The sequence below is a fragment of the Coregonus lavaretus genome (assembly GCF_964263955.1).
Source record: "Coregonus lavaretus genome assembly, chromosome: 30".
NCBI lineage: Eukaryota > Metazoa > Chordata > Actinopteri > Salmoniformes > Salmonidae > Coregonus > Coregonus lavaretus.
Genome location: NC_140017.1, coordinates 20992877 through 21007580, shown reverse-complemented (window position 1 = coordinate 21007580; position 14704 = coordinate 20992877). Strand labels below are relative to the sequence as shown.

General features: G+C 45.9%; 1 pseudogene across 1 annotated transcript in view; it reads left to right on the top strand.

Annotated features, from left to right (window-relative positions):
- Positions 1–10837, top strand: part of LOC311105983 (protocadherin-16-like) — a 113129-nt pseudogene extending 102292 nt beyond the window's left edge. The window contains exons 19-27 of the transcript in view: positions 1531–1717; positions 3558–3671; positions 4034–4245; positions 4921–5072; positions 5407–5537; positions 7003–7289; positions 7580–8247; positions 8371–8557; positions 8906–10837. The product of the transcript in view is annotated as a protocadherin-16-like (transcript). The remainder of the gene's footprint in view (positions 1–1530; positions 1718–3557; positions 3672–4033; positions 4246–4920; positions 5073–5406; positions 5538–7002; positions 7290–7579; positions 8248–8370; positions 8558–8905) is intronic.
- The last annotated feature ends 3867 nt before the right edge of the window (positions 10838–14704 follow it).

The following is a 14704-nucleotide window of genomic DNA, read 5'->3' as shown; positions in this document are numbered from 1 at the left end:
TGGCATATGTATTCACCGCCTTTGCTATGAAGCTCCTAAATAAGATCTGGTGCAACCAATTACCTTCAGAAGTCACATAAATAGTTAAATAAAGTCCACCTGTGTGCAATCTAAGTGTCACATGATCTGTCACATGATCTCAGTATATATGCACCTGTTCTGAAAGGCCCCAGAGTCTGCAACACCACTAAGCAAGGGGCACCACCAAGCAAGCGGCACCATGACGACCAAGGAGCTCTCCAAACAGGTCAGGGACAAAGTTGTGGAGAAGTACAGATCAGGGTTGGGTTATAAAAAAAAAACGGAAACTTTGAACATCCCATGGAGCACCATTAAATCCATTATTAAAAAATGGAAAGAATATGGCACCCCAACAAACCTGCTAAGAGAGGGCCGCCCACCAAAACTCACGGACCAGGCAAGGAGGGTATTAATCAGAGAGGCAACAAAGAGACCAAAGATAACCCTGAAGGAGCTGCAAAGCTCCACAGCGGAGATTGGAGTATCTGTCCATAGGACCACTTTAAGCCATACACTCCACAGAGCTGGGCTTTACGGAAGAGTGGCCAGGAAAAAGCCATTGCTTAAAGAAAAAAATAAGCAAACACGTTTGGTGTTCGCCAAAATGCATGTGGGAGACTCCCCAAACATATGGAAGAAGGTACTCTGGTCAGATGAGACTAAAATTGAGCTTTTTGGCCATCAAGGAAAACGCTATGTCTGGCGCAAACCCAACACCTCTCATCACCCCAAGAACCCCATCCCCACAGTGAAGCATGGTGGTGGCAGCATCATGCTGTGGGGATGTTTTTCATCGGCAGGGACTGGGAAACTGGTCAGAATTGAAGGAATGATGGATGGCGCTAAATACAGGGAAATTCTTGAGGGAAACCTGTTTCAGTCTTCCAGAGATTCCAGAGGTTCACCTTCCAGCAGGACAATGACCCTAAGCATACTGCTAAAGCAACACTCGAGTGGTTTAAGGGGAACATTTAAATGTCTTGGAAGGGCCTAGTCAAAGCCCAGACCTCAATCCAATTGAGAATCTGTGGTATGACTTAAAGATTGCTGTACACCAGCGGAACCCATCCAACTTGAAGGAGCTGGAGCAGTTTTGCCTTGAAGAATGGGCAAAAATCCCAGTGGCTAGATGTGCCAAGCTTATAGAGACATACCCCAAGAGACTTGCAGCTGTAATTGCTGCAAAAGGTGGCTCTACAAAGTATTGATATTGGGGAGTGAATAGTTATGCACGCTCAAGGTTTCTGTTTTTTTGTCTTATTTCTTGTTTGCTTCACAAGAAAAAACATTTAGCATCTTCAAAGTGGTAGGCATGTTGTGTAAATCAAATGATACAACCCCCCCAAAAATCCATTTTAATTCCAGGTTGTAAGGCAACAACATAGGAAAAATGCCAAGGGGGGTGAATACATTCGCAAGCCACTGTATGTGTTAAATAACCCCTGTAAGGGTGGGCTTACTTAGGGAGACTTCAGACGAAAATATTTTTCATTCATTCATTCATCCCAGGCTACAGAGAAGCTGCAGGGACTGACCCAGGGCCAGAGGACTCTGATTGTAGAGGCTATGGACCAGGGTAGCCCAGCCCAGTCCTCTCTAGGGGTGGTGGTCATCTACATCAGAGAACAGACCTACAAGGGGATCCGCTTCTCACGCCACGCTAGAGACATCAGTCTGCAAGAGAACGCTGCCAAAGGTAGGAACAGGCGATTTTTCTTTGATTCAAAGAGTGTGATACTAAGGTGTATCTGTTTTGTTGTGAGACTGAGGTGTGTATAATGTAAGTAAGCAGTGTGAGACTGAGGTGTGTATAATGTAAGTAATCAGTGTGAGACTGAGGTGTATATAATGTAAGTAATCAGTGTGAGACTGTTGTGTCGTCGGCAAACTTAATGATGGTGTTGGAGTCGTGCCTGGCCATGCAGTCATGGGTGAACAGGGAGTACAGGACTGAGCACGCACCCTTGAGGGGCCCCCGTGTTGAGGATCAGCATGGCAGATGTGTTGTTATCTACCCTTACCACCTGGAAGTCCAGGATCCAGTTGCAGAGGGAGGTGTTTAGTCCCAGGGTCCTTAGCTTAGTGATGAGCTTTGAGGGCACTATGGTGTTGAACGCTGAGCTGTAGTCAATGAATAGCATTCTCACATAGGTGTTCCTCTTGTCCAGGTGGGAAAGGGCAGTGTGGAGTGCAATAGAGATTGCATCATCTGTGGATCTGTTGGGGCGGTATGCAAATTGGAGTGGGTCTAGGGTTTCTGGGATAATGGTGTTGATGTGAGCCATGACCAGCCTTTCAAAGAACTTCATGGCTACAGACGTGAGTGCTACGGGACGGTAGTCATTTAGGCAGGTTATCTTAGTGTTCTTGGGCACAGGGACTATGGTGGTCTGCTTGAAACATGTTGGTATTACAGACTCAGTCAGGGACATGTTGAAAATGTCAGTGAAGACACTTGCCAGTTGGTCAGCGCATGCTCAGAGTACACGTCCTGGTAATCTGTCTGTAATCCTTAATCAGTTTGAGACTTATGTGTGTGTAATGTAAGTAATCTGTGTGAGACTGAGGTGTGTATAATGTAAGTAATCAGTGTGAGACTGAGGTGTGTATAATGTAAGTAATCAGTGTGAGACTGAGGAGTGTATAATGTAAGTATTGTGGAAATTCTAACACAGGGACACTCAAAGTCAATCTTAAATGAATAATTGTTTATTGTCAGCGTGCTGGAGAGGTTCCAACCAACTCAATGCACCATAGTACACATGTCAATCAGGAGCTCTGCCGGGGCAGTCCCAGCAGTTATCTTATATACGGCTATACACAGACAAGTTATATTTGCATGATTTAGCATAATTAATTCATCATTAACGTTTTGTTTCATTCATGTGACCGACCAATACTAGTTCATAACATGTGACAGACCAATACCTCACGAGGCTTCTTCTCTCTAAGCTGAGACCTTGAAACTGAGATATATTTCGTTGTCAAAACAAAGGTCTGGGCATACTGCCAAATTGCAGCTACTGATAGTGAGGATTCGTTCAGTCAGTCACTTGCATGAACACAGGAAACGGTTATTAGAAAAGCACGTGAATAGAACACAGAAATGAGTTATTAGAAAAGCACAAACATTAAACATTTCCAGCACATAAGTAATATGTGTGAGACTGAGGTGTGTATAATGTAAGTAATCAGTGTGATAGTGAGGTGTGTATAATGTAAGTAATCAGTGTGATAGTGAGGTGTGTATAATGTAAGTAATCAGTGTGATAGTGAGGTGTGTATAATGTAAGTAATCAGTGTGATAGTGAGGTGTGTTGAGAACACAGTGTGATAGTGAGGTGTGTTGAGAACACAGTGTGATAGTGAGGTGTGTTGAGAACACAGTGTGATAGTGAGGTGTGTTGAGAACACAGTGTGATAGTGAGGTGTGTTGAGAACACAGTGTGATAGTGAGGTGTGTTGAGAACACAGTGTGATAGTGAGGTGTGTTGAGAACACAGTGTGATAGTGAGGTGTGTGTTGTCCTCCTCCAGGTACCACCGTGGTGCAGACTCAGGCCCAGTACCCTGATGGATCCCGTAGTGGGATCAGTTACAGCATCTTCAGTGGCAACACATTACACTCCTTTGGAATCAGCTCCTCCACTGGTAAGCCGCTGGGCTGGGGAATGATATAAAACCCATTTTGACAAAAAGTACGTAAACACATTTTTGTGATTCACCGTATGAAAAAGGTGTGTAAACAGCCTTTACACTCCACTACATCCCTGATTAATATCATAAGGAATAGGAGAAGGATGAATATCCATTGCCCAATTGGTTCTCAGCCCCTTGTTATTGTTCTAAAGTGGTGAGATCTGTCCTTGTTATTGTTCTAAAGAATTTAGATCTGTCCTAGTTATTGTTCTAAAGTGGTGAGATCTGTCCTAGTTATTGTTCTAACCAGGTGAGATCTGTCCTAGTTATTGTTCTAACCAGGTGAGATCTATCCTTGTTATTGTTCTAACCAGGTGAGATCTGGGTACAGAGCTCCATGGGGCTGGACTATGAGGAGACCCCTAGACTCCGCCTAGTGGTGAAGGCTGAAACTGCATCCTCCAGTTCCTTCATGGCGGTCAACCTGAACCTGCAGGACGTCAATGACAACCTGCCACGCTTCCAGCTTCAGAACTATGTAGCCTACATACGAGAGGCACAGGGATATCATTTCCCTATCATACAGGTAGGTACACTAACGAGCGTGCACACACTCATACACACCTGTATTATGCTTGGCTGTAGATGGAGTGTGAGGTTGTGGGCTAGAAGATGCTCTGCTCAGACAGTAGAGACGATCTGGATAGTTTCAGTGCTGCTGCGGTAGTTCTGAGAGGTGACTGTCTGTTCCTGTCCCTATACTACAGTGTGTTTCCAACGTCCCTGTTGAGTATATAGACTCAGCTGTATGCTGAATGAAGCCAAGGCCATTTAGAACCTTTTTTTAACTCTCTGTTCCAACAGTTCCAAGACCAATATCCATCACCAGGTCCTGTTACTGTTCCACAGCTGTTGTACATCTGTTATTTGTTTTGATTTATTTCCTCTCTGACCATGTGACTTCCTGTCTGTCCCCAGGTGTTGTCAGATTATTATTATTTTTTATATTTTTTTTGTATTGCTTTCAAAAACAAAACAAAACAACATTCAAAACAATTAACAGCAGGGGAAGGGTGAACAACAGCCAATGACAGCAAAATCAGTTTCCTACACAATAAAACTGATTGGAAATGGCTAACCATAAACACAAGTACATTTTGCTTTTAAGACAAAAGAAAACCAGTGATATCAGAAGACTGCTTTTTTTGTTTAGATTTTCTTTCTGACCTCGGTCATGTGATTTCCTGTCTGTCCCATGCAGGTGGTGGCTGATGACCTGGACCAGGGCCAGAATAGTCAGGTGACCTACAGCCTGCAGTCATCGTCTCTCAGCGGCCTGTTCAAGATCGACCCGCTGACCGGAAGCATCACCACCGCCGCTATCATGGACCGAGAGATCTGGACACAAACCAAGTGAGGGGCAGGGCCTTGGGATGTGTGTGTGTGTGTGTGTGTGTGTGTGTGTGTGTGTGTGTGTGTGAAAGTATGTGTATGTGTGTGTTTGTTCACAATCTGCCTGCCATGTGGTTTCCCTCAGCGGGCTAACCTTTGTTTTCAGTCTATAAATACTCTCACTGTTCCTGTACTCTCTCTCTCTTTGTATTGGAAACTAAATATCTGTCATGCTCTGGGCTACAACAGGTTATGATGTAAGACAGCAGGAGATGAAAGGTTATAAAACCTGAAACATAAAAGATAAGAACCAAACTCCAACTGACAGTTTATTTTTTCATTACCATGGCACCAGGCTGGTTGTTACGGCGACGGACTGGGGCACGCTACGATTGGCCGGCTCGGCGACCCTCACTGTGATCATCGTGGACCTCAATGACAACAGTCCTACAATCCCCCTGCCGCGCGAGATCAGAGTACCAGAGAGTAAGTCAATGATCCACGGGTCTCAACCGCAGACCCGGGTTAAAATATTATTTGAATTTATTTTAAATACTTTAGCTGGGCTTCGCAAAAGTACAAACCCCGCCCATCAGACACTTCAGGCAGGCTAAAGCAAACACTCAAAGTATTTGAATGATTTGAAATAGTAATTGAACCCAACTATGCTTAACTGACACCCTATTCACTATGTAGTGAACTACTTTTGACCAAGGGGTGTACAGTTGAAGTCTGAAGTTGACACACTCTTAGGTTGGAGTCATTAAAACTAGTTTTTCAACCACTCCACATATTTCTTTTTAACAAACTATAGTTTTGGCAAGTCGGTTAGGACATCTACTTTGTGCATGACACAAGTAATTTTTCCAACAATTGTTTACAGACAGATTATTTAACTTATAATTCACTGTATCACAATTCCAGTGGGTCAGAAGTTTACATACACTAAGTTGACTGTGCCTTTAAAAAGCTTGGAAGATTCCAGAAAATGATGTCATGGCTTTAGAAGCTTCTGATAGGCTAATTGACATAATTTGAGTCAATTGGAGGTGTACCTGTGGATGTATTTCAAGGCCTACAGTGGCTTGCGAAAGTATTCACCCCCCTTGGCATCTTTCCTATTTTGTTGCCATACAACCTGGAATTAAAATTCATTTTTGGGGGGTTTGTATCATTTGATTTACACAACATGCCTACCACTTTGAAGAAATATTTTTTCTTGTGAAACAAATCATTGAGTTTAAATGTATTTGGCTAAGATGTATGTAAACTTCCGACTTCAACTGTATGTATCAAGTGTCTCAGACATTTGAGACGCAGTCAATTTAACAGTGAACCTTTAGTTCAGTGATCTTATCACTGATCCTCACTCCTCTCTCTAGCAGCACTCAGCAGCTCTCACTGATAAACTGACCCTTTTATGAGTCGTTCTGAAGCCAAGTTCCCCTCTGTTCATATCCTGCTGTACATCTGAAGTCTACAGTTTCCTGTATAAAGTATCCAATTTAAAAAAAAAAAGACCATCAGAAGTCTGCAATATATTCATAAAAAGCAACATGATGTAATAAGATATGTTATGAGGTGGGAGCTAGTTCTAGAGCTATAGTGTTGTTCCCATATATAACAATCTCACAAGCCCTGTTTTTTCTCTCTCTCTGTCTCTCTGTCTCTCTCTCTTCTCTCTCTCTCTCTCTCTCCTCTCTCTCTCTCTCCTCTCTCTCTCTCTCTCTCTCTCTCTCTCTCTCTCTCTCTCTCTCTCTCTCTCTCTCTCTCTCTCTCTCTCTCTCTCTCTCTCTCTCTCTAATTCAAGGGGCTTTATTGGCATGGGAAACATATGTTTACATTGCCAAAGCAAGTGAAATAGATAATAAACAAAAGTGAAATAAACAATAAAAAAAGTATCTCCCTCATTCTCTCTCCCTCCCCTCTCCCCTCCCCCCTCTCCCTCCAGACACTCTGATTGCTCGGTAATAACCCAGGTGACAGGAAATGACGTGGACTCAGGCCCCGCCCTGTCCTACACCCTCCACCTGGACCCCGTCCTCCCAGGGCGTGTTTGGGATCCACCGCTATGGGGGCGGGGTGTCTCTGACCGCCCCTCTGGACTATGAAGATAGGACCTGGTACACGCTGACTGTCAGGGCTACTGACTCCAAACACCAGACTGAAGCTAACCTCACCATACTGGTGGAGGATGTCAATGATAACGCTCCTACGTTCACACAGGATCTTTACCAGGTAGTCTATCCTCTAACTGGCCTCCACTAACCTTGGAAAATCTGCGTTTGTGATGGCAGGATGCAATAATGCCATAAGAGACGATGAGAACTTGATCAGATTTAGCTGCATTTTTCTATGTACATGCAGATCAATAATGATGCCATGTGTGTGTATGTATCTATCTTCCTCATTTAGTTTACTAACCCTGCCTGGTTCCATTAACCATTAACCTGCCTGTCCAACATGCCTCAATTATTCTGAATACATCCTTGAATACACCCGGTCATGTGTGTGTTTGTGTTTCCCAGGTGACTCTGGCAGAGCACTCCCCAGCTGGCAGTGCAGTTGTCACAGTGACAGCCACGGATCGTGACTCTGGAGAGAACGGCCGTGTCACCTACAAAGTGATGTCATCAACCCGGGACATCTTCTACATCGACCCCAGCAATGGTACCCTGTTCATCACCCAGCAGGCAGAGTTGAACTCTGAGAACCCTTCTATCCTAGTGGTAATAGAGTCCAGAGACATGGGAACACCAGCCCTCTCCTCCATCGCTACTGTACAGGTCCAGGTGACTGACGTCAATGACAATGCACCCGTCTTCCACCAATCAGAGTACAGAGCCACGGTTTCAGAGGACGGCCTTCCGGGCGCCACCATCTTGACCCTGGAGGCAACCGACGGCGACGCGTCACGCGACAACTGCGGCTTTGACTTCACCATAGCCAGCGGAAACGAAGGCAATGCCTTCCAGATCGAGAGCAGCGTGCGCTTCCTGGAAGGACGGGGCTTCCAGACAGTAGGCAGCCTGGTATTGACAGGTGAGGGGTTGGACTTCGAGGCGGTGTCCAGTTACAACCTGACCGTGGTCGTGTCGGACCGCGGCGTGCCCCAGAGGAGCTCGGCTGTCTCTGCGCTGATCAGTGTGACGGATACTAACGACAACCCTCCGGCGTTCAGCAGGGCAGAGTACAGGTAATTTGGTACTTTGTTGTTTGTTAAATGTCCTTAATTCCTCTATTACATGTGTTTGCACTGGGGAACCAAATGTCATGTTTTTTGTAAAAGTGATTAATAAAACCCCCTTGAACCCTGCAGTGTGGTGCTGAGTGAAGGAGCAGCCGCAGGGACTGAGGTCCTTAGCCTGTCTGCAACAGACCCAGACTCCTCGGCCGTAGGGAAGGTGCAGTACCTGATCAGCTCTGGGGATGAGACGGGTATGTTCCAGGTGGACCGCTGGACCGGAGCCCTGAGGCTGCAGAGACCACTGGACAGTGAGAGACAGGTACCATGGCACTTTCTGGCTTGGGATGTGCCCAAAATGGCACCGTATTTCCTATATAGTGCACTACTTTTTAAAGAGCCCTATGGGCCCTGGTCAAAAGTAGTGCACTATGTAGGAAATAGTTTGACACAGAAATAGATGCAGACTTGGACTGGTCATGGGTTATCCACCTGTTTGTATATTCTGCTGCTGACAATTCATTTCCCTTCAGCGATAAAGAAAGTATTAATCTCTCTCTCTATCTCTCCATCTCTCTCTCTGTCCCCCTCTTTCCCTCTCTCTCTCTCTCTCTACACCCCCCCTCTCTCTGCTCTCTCTCTCTCCCCCTCTCCCTCTCCCTCCTACTAGGCATCCTATGTGATCATTGTGCAGGCGTCAGATGGACAGGGTCACTATGCACTGGCTCCAGTCACTGTGGAGGTGAAGGACATTAATGACAACAGACCTTACTTCCCTCTGCCCGTCCTCACCGCCAGCGTCAGAGAGAACCAGCCTCACAACGCCCTTGTCACCATGCTGCACGCCATCGACCAGGACACGGGAGTCTTCGGACAGCTGAGGTACTACATGTTGGACAAGACTGGAGAGGGGAAAGACGCCTTCCTGGTCAACCAGATGTCAGGCGAGGTCCGGACTCGCTCCACCTTCGACTTTGAGAAGGTCAACTTGTTCAACTTTGTAGCTCTGGCCATGGATGCAGGGAACTACTCTGCCACGGTGACCGTCCAGGTGTACGTGACGGGGGAGGATGAGTACGACCCTGTGTTTTCCGACTCAGAGTTCTCCTTCCTGGTTCCTGAGGGGGCAAAGAAGGGCCAGAGCATCGGTCAGGTGACAGCCAGAGACGAGGACGAGGGGGTGGACGGGATTGTTCTGTACTCCCTAGCTGACCCCTCGCCCTACTTCCAGGTCAATGCATCGACGGGCGTGGTTTCCCTGAAGATGGACAGCCACGTCCGACACCTGGGCAGGTCCAAGAGGGAGGTCCGTGTGATGACCCTTGACCTGAAGGCCCACAGCCCTTTGGAGACGTCCCGTGTGGCCACCGCCCGCCTCACCGTTGACGTGACACACACCTCCTTCGGCGTGGCGTCGGACATGAACCTGCTGCTGGTCAGCGTGATCGCTGTGTCCCTGGGAGCCATCCTCATCCTGATCTTCATCGCCATGGCTCTGTTCTGTGTGAGACTGAGACGTCAGAGGAAGGAGCAGCAGAGTCGCTGCAGACCTCCAGCCTCTCCCGGCCACGGCACCATGCTGCACAAACTAGAGGAGACTAAAGTCACTGGCACCGACCGGAACGACCGCATCTACAACCAGGCCTTACCAGGGTATGCTTCCGACCAAACAGGGAGTGGTGGGGGAGGGCCATACCCCCGCGGGGGCTCCCTGGATCCATCCCACTCCAGCGGGCGTGGCTCAGCGGAGGCGGCGGAGGACGATGAGATCCGGATGATCAACGAGTACCCCCGTGTCTCCTCCATCTCTTCATCCATGCAGGAACACATCTCAGCCCGCGGGCCAGACTCTGGTATCCAGCAGGACGCTGACCAGCTGTCTGATGTCTCCTGTGAGCCCAACATGGACGCCAACCAGTGGTTCAAGGCCAAGAAGCTGGCCAGTCTCAGTGGGACTCTGCTGGCTGGCCAGGTGCCAGTCTACAGGGAGGATGGAGGAGGTTATCTGGGGGTAGGGAGGGGGCTGAACATTTCCCACCCTAAAGACTATGCCTTCCCAGTGGATGGTAAACCCACTGTGGACGGCTCTCTCACAGCCATAGTGGCCAGTGACGAGGAGCTGAGGGGCAGTTATAACTGGGACTACCTGCTGAACTGGTGCCCACAGTTCCAGCCACTAGCAAACGTCTTCACGGAGATAGCGAGGTTAAAGGATGAGACGGCCCCCCCTAACCCTCGCAGACCGCTCCAGCACAAAGCCAAGGCAGACCCCAAACCCCCTCGCATTGACCCCCCGCCCCTAATCACCTCCATAGCCCACCCCGGGGCGAAGACAGTCCCAGTCAAGCCTGCTCCCGTCAAGCCCTCTGTGGGGAGGTCCTCCTTCCCCCACCTGGCCTCCCTACGGAGGTCCCCCATCAGTCACGAGGGCTCCCCCTCCTCAGTAGCCATGTCCCCCAGCTTCTCCCCCTCTCTGTCCCCCCTGGCCGCCCGCTCCCCAGCCATCACACCTTTCGGCGTCACCCAGGGCCCCTCAGCCTCCATGATTAGCACCACTGAACACAGCATGGAGCACAGTGAAGAGGCCGAGATGAGGATATAGACTCTATCGACTCACAGATGAGGATATAGACTCTATCGACTCACAGATGAGGATATAGACTCTATCGACTCACAGATGAGGATATAGACTCTATCGACTCACAGATGAGGATATAGACTCTATCGACTCACAGATGAGGATATAGACTCTATCGACTCACAGATGAGGATAATAGACTATCGACTCACAGATGAGGATATAGACTCTATCGACTCACAGATGAGGATATAGACTCTATCGACTCACAGATGAGGATAATAGACTATCGACTCACAGATGAGGATATAGACTCTATCGACTCACAGATGAGGATAATAGACTATCGACTCACAGATGAGGATATAGACTCTATCGACTCACAGATGAGGATATAGACTCTATCGACTCTGAGGTACTGGAGATTGGAAGACTGACACTGAGTTATTGTTCCTCAAAAGACAGAGGTGTTGTCAAAATTGACACCCTATTTAGGTTGTAGGGTGGTACCCCTCCTGATGTGTAATGGTCACAGTATCTGGTGTCAATAGACTGTATCGTACAGTGTACCCTCCCTTCTGGCCAGAACACTGAGAGTGTGGTTAGTACTGTAGTTAAATAATGAAGTAACTCTCAAATGGACTCTCAAAGGTGGCCGCTGCATCATAAACTAATGGGACTCTCAAACTGAACTAGAATCAAAACTGAGGCCAAAATGGATGTTGCCGTTTCCTCAAGACTCCCTCTTCCCTCAATACAATCAGTGTCAAGAGAACTAAACTACCCAGGATTTGCACATTCTAATGGGGAGCCATGATGTCAATAGTCTGTAGAAGATATTTTTATACTGACTTTGGTTTCTGACTAGAAATGGCATTAACTCTGTGCCAGAGGGCTGTTATAGCCTCAGAATATATTTCCATATGTGTATATTTGTAGCTATGTAACAGTATGTTTGAATTGTACGTTGGTTCTATCTTATGTACTTAACCATTAATGTGTTCTTGGAACGAAAAAAAGCTCTTTATTTTTATTAGTGTGATTGATTGGGGGGATATGCTGTCATTTCTTGTAAATATTTATTACAGAGGAGCGTAAAAAGAGCTTGCCTTGCTGGAAGAACATAATACCAGTATCAATACGGTGTTTGGTCAAGAAGCTTTCAAAAATAATCTGGTAAAGTGTTGGATCCCTCTCATACTAATTCAGTGTGCCATATGTGTGTATCCCAAATGGCACCTATTGCCTATATAGTGCACTACCTGGTCAAAAGTAGTGCACTATAAAGGAAATAGGGTTGCATTTGGGATGCAACCATAGTCTTTTGAGTCTTGTTTGAAAGGATCAGTCATGCATGTTCTCATGTCCTACACACGTTCCTTTGTTTCTTCCTCCAGTCTAGTTTAGGTGAACTTGACATCCATTGATCATGTCCTTCTTTTCAGGTGTCCTTGCTGTGATTTTAATCACAATGAGCCTTACAGGTCTACTTGGTATTGTAGTGGCATAGTAGACACAGACAAGGGCAGAACCACTCAGACACAGACAGACAGGGGAGTTCAGGAAGATTATAGAGTCCAGCTGCACTATAATTACAAAGTTGTCAGCAATAGAACAAAGGAAAATAAAAACTAATGTCATGTAAGTCAGCAGACAGGTCTAATTGTTATTATAGTGCCAGTAGAACCATCCAAACACAGGTGACAAAACAGCTGACATGAGGTTTGAGTAGGGGTTGTGTGTGACCTGTGAGGTGTGAGTAGCAGGGTTCTCCCTATAATTTTTTTACAAGGTGGTGCTGCTGAGCATGGCGGGGGTATAACAAATAAAGTAAACCGATTATTATTATTTTTTATTTGTGTTTTTTATATAGTGGCACAGCCAGTACACATGGTGGCGCATTGCCCTCTTACATTCTTTGTGGACAACCCTGAGGTTTGAGTAGGGGTTGCGTGTACCTCTTGAGGTTTGAGTAGGGGTTGTGTGTGTACCTCTGAAAGACTGAATAAAGGTTGTGTGTGTCCGTCTGACAGACTGTAGCTCACTAAGCTCATCTCAGTATCGATGGGATTCTCTCCAGCATTCTGGACCAGGAGAAGCTCGTTGCAACAGATATTTTCATCATTTCTTTGCAGGGGACATTGTGTTGCACAAAGCCAGATGAATCTCTGAAATACAGCTTTTCAAATCACATGCAGGACTGAGACCAGAACACTAATCAAAATGGTGTTGTTGAGATTGCTTTTCTGTTCTCTCTTAGTTCCTTCTCTGAGCTACGGTATTGTAAGTTATCAGTATTGTTAGTTTAGTGGATTGTTAGTTTTCACTACTCCTGGAGTTAGGTGTAACTAGCTACTAACTGGTGTCTGATGAGACACCACTTCTTGGTACCAGAACGTAACACCAATTCTGAGTCCCAAATGGCACCCTATTCCCTATATAGTGCACTAACTTTGACCAGGGCCCTATGGGGGTATTTTCCTCCTCAAAAGGAGTGCACTTCTCTATACAGTAGCTCACTAAATAGGGAATAGGGTGGCATTTAGGACGAAACCCATGTAGACCTGCATGACCTTTAGCTCGTAGCTTACTGTCTGTTGTCTGATGTCTGAAAAACAAGCTCAATTTAAGCGGTTTTGGCAGCCTGTACTAAATACCCCTGTGTAAGGTTGTATTTATGGCTACCTAGCCTTCTGCCATTGACTAAATCGGGAGACTTCATTTTCCTTCATTTGTCACAGTAGAGCTTCTTCAGGCTGACAGTTTTGGAGTCTTCATACCATTTTTAATTGTTAACATGTTAGTTGAAGAAACGTTACCTTTTATTGGCTCTGAGAAACTACAGTAAATCCTTGAGACACAGAGGCTATGTTCCAAATGGCACTTTATTCCCTATAGAGTGATCTTCAAAAGTAGTGCACCATGTAGGGAATAGGGTGCCATTTGGGACGCACAAGAGACAGAAGCTAATTAGTACTTAGCTCCACTCCAACTTAGAAACCTTTAAGACTGTTTGTTAAGCCACGTTAAACTGCCCCTAAAACACAAGGCTATCTATGTTTAAAATTAAGAAGCTGGGATATCATGTTGTTGTTTTGAGCTTTTACTTTGTTCATTCACCAGTTTCTACAGTTTGTTATTTATAAAATTGTACATCCTCTTTCTTACCGAACGTAGCCCATAGTATATAGTTCCCCGAATGCCCACGCATATCATATATCTTCCCTGATGTGCCAGATGTTTTTTCTTCTTGTCAAAGTGCCTGATTAAAGTACTTATGTGAATACAATACAGTGTACTGTCTCTATCTCTCTTGTTCTGATTAACAAAGAGTGGTTGTTAAATATGAGGATCAACTACATGACTAGATTAGAATGAAGACCACTAACTGAGAGCTCTAGTGAATGAAGACCAGATGGGATGGGATTGATATGGTCTTTAATTTATTGTTTATGACCAGGGCTGAATGTAAATGTGTGTTTCCCAAATGGCACCCTATCCCTTAAATAGCACCCTATCCTTTATATAGTGCACTACTTTTGACCAGGGCCCATACGGGCCCATCTTTTTCTGGTCTAGTTACACACTAACCTCGTTATTAGGAGCAGACAGTCATGGAAATGAAGTGGCAGGGTTCTCCTCCAGACCATTCAGAATGAAGTGGCAGGGTTTGTGTTCCTGGTAGGTTAATGTATGTAGCTAGCTATATGGAAGGTCAATGGTAGGTATATAACTACCCAGCTAGGGTGTTCCATGAGTGAGTCTGATTGAAGCATAATGGTGGTTTCAATATGTGATGTGTTAGAGGCCTATATAATGTAGGATGCTTTTCAATCTGTGCATTATGCCATTGAAAAACATTGAGGGCCGCTTTCCCAGACAGATACAGTA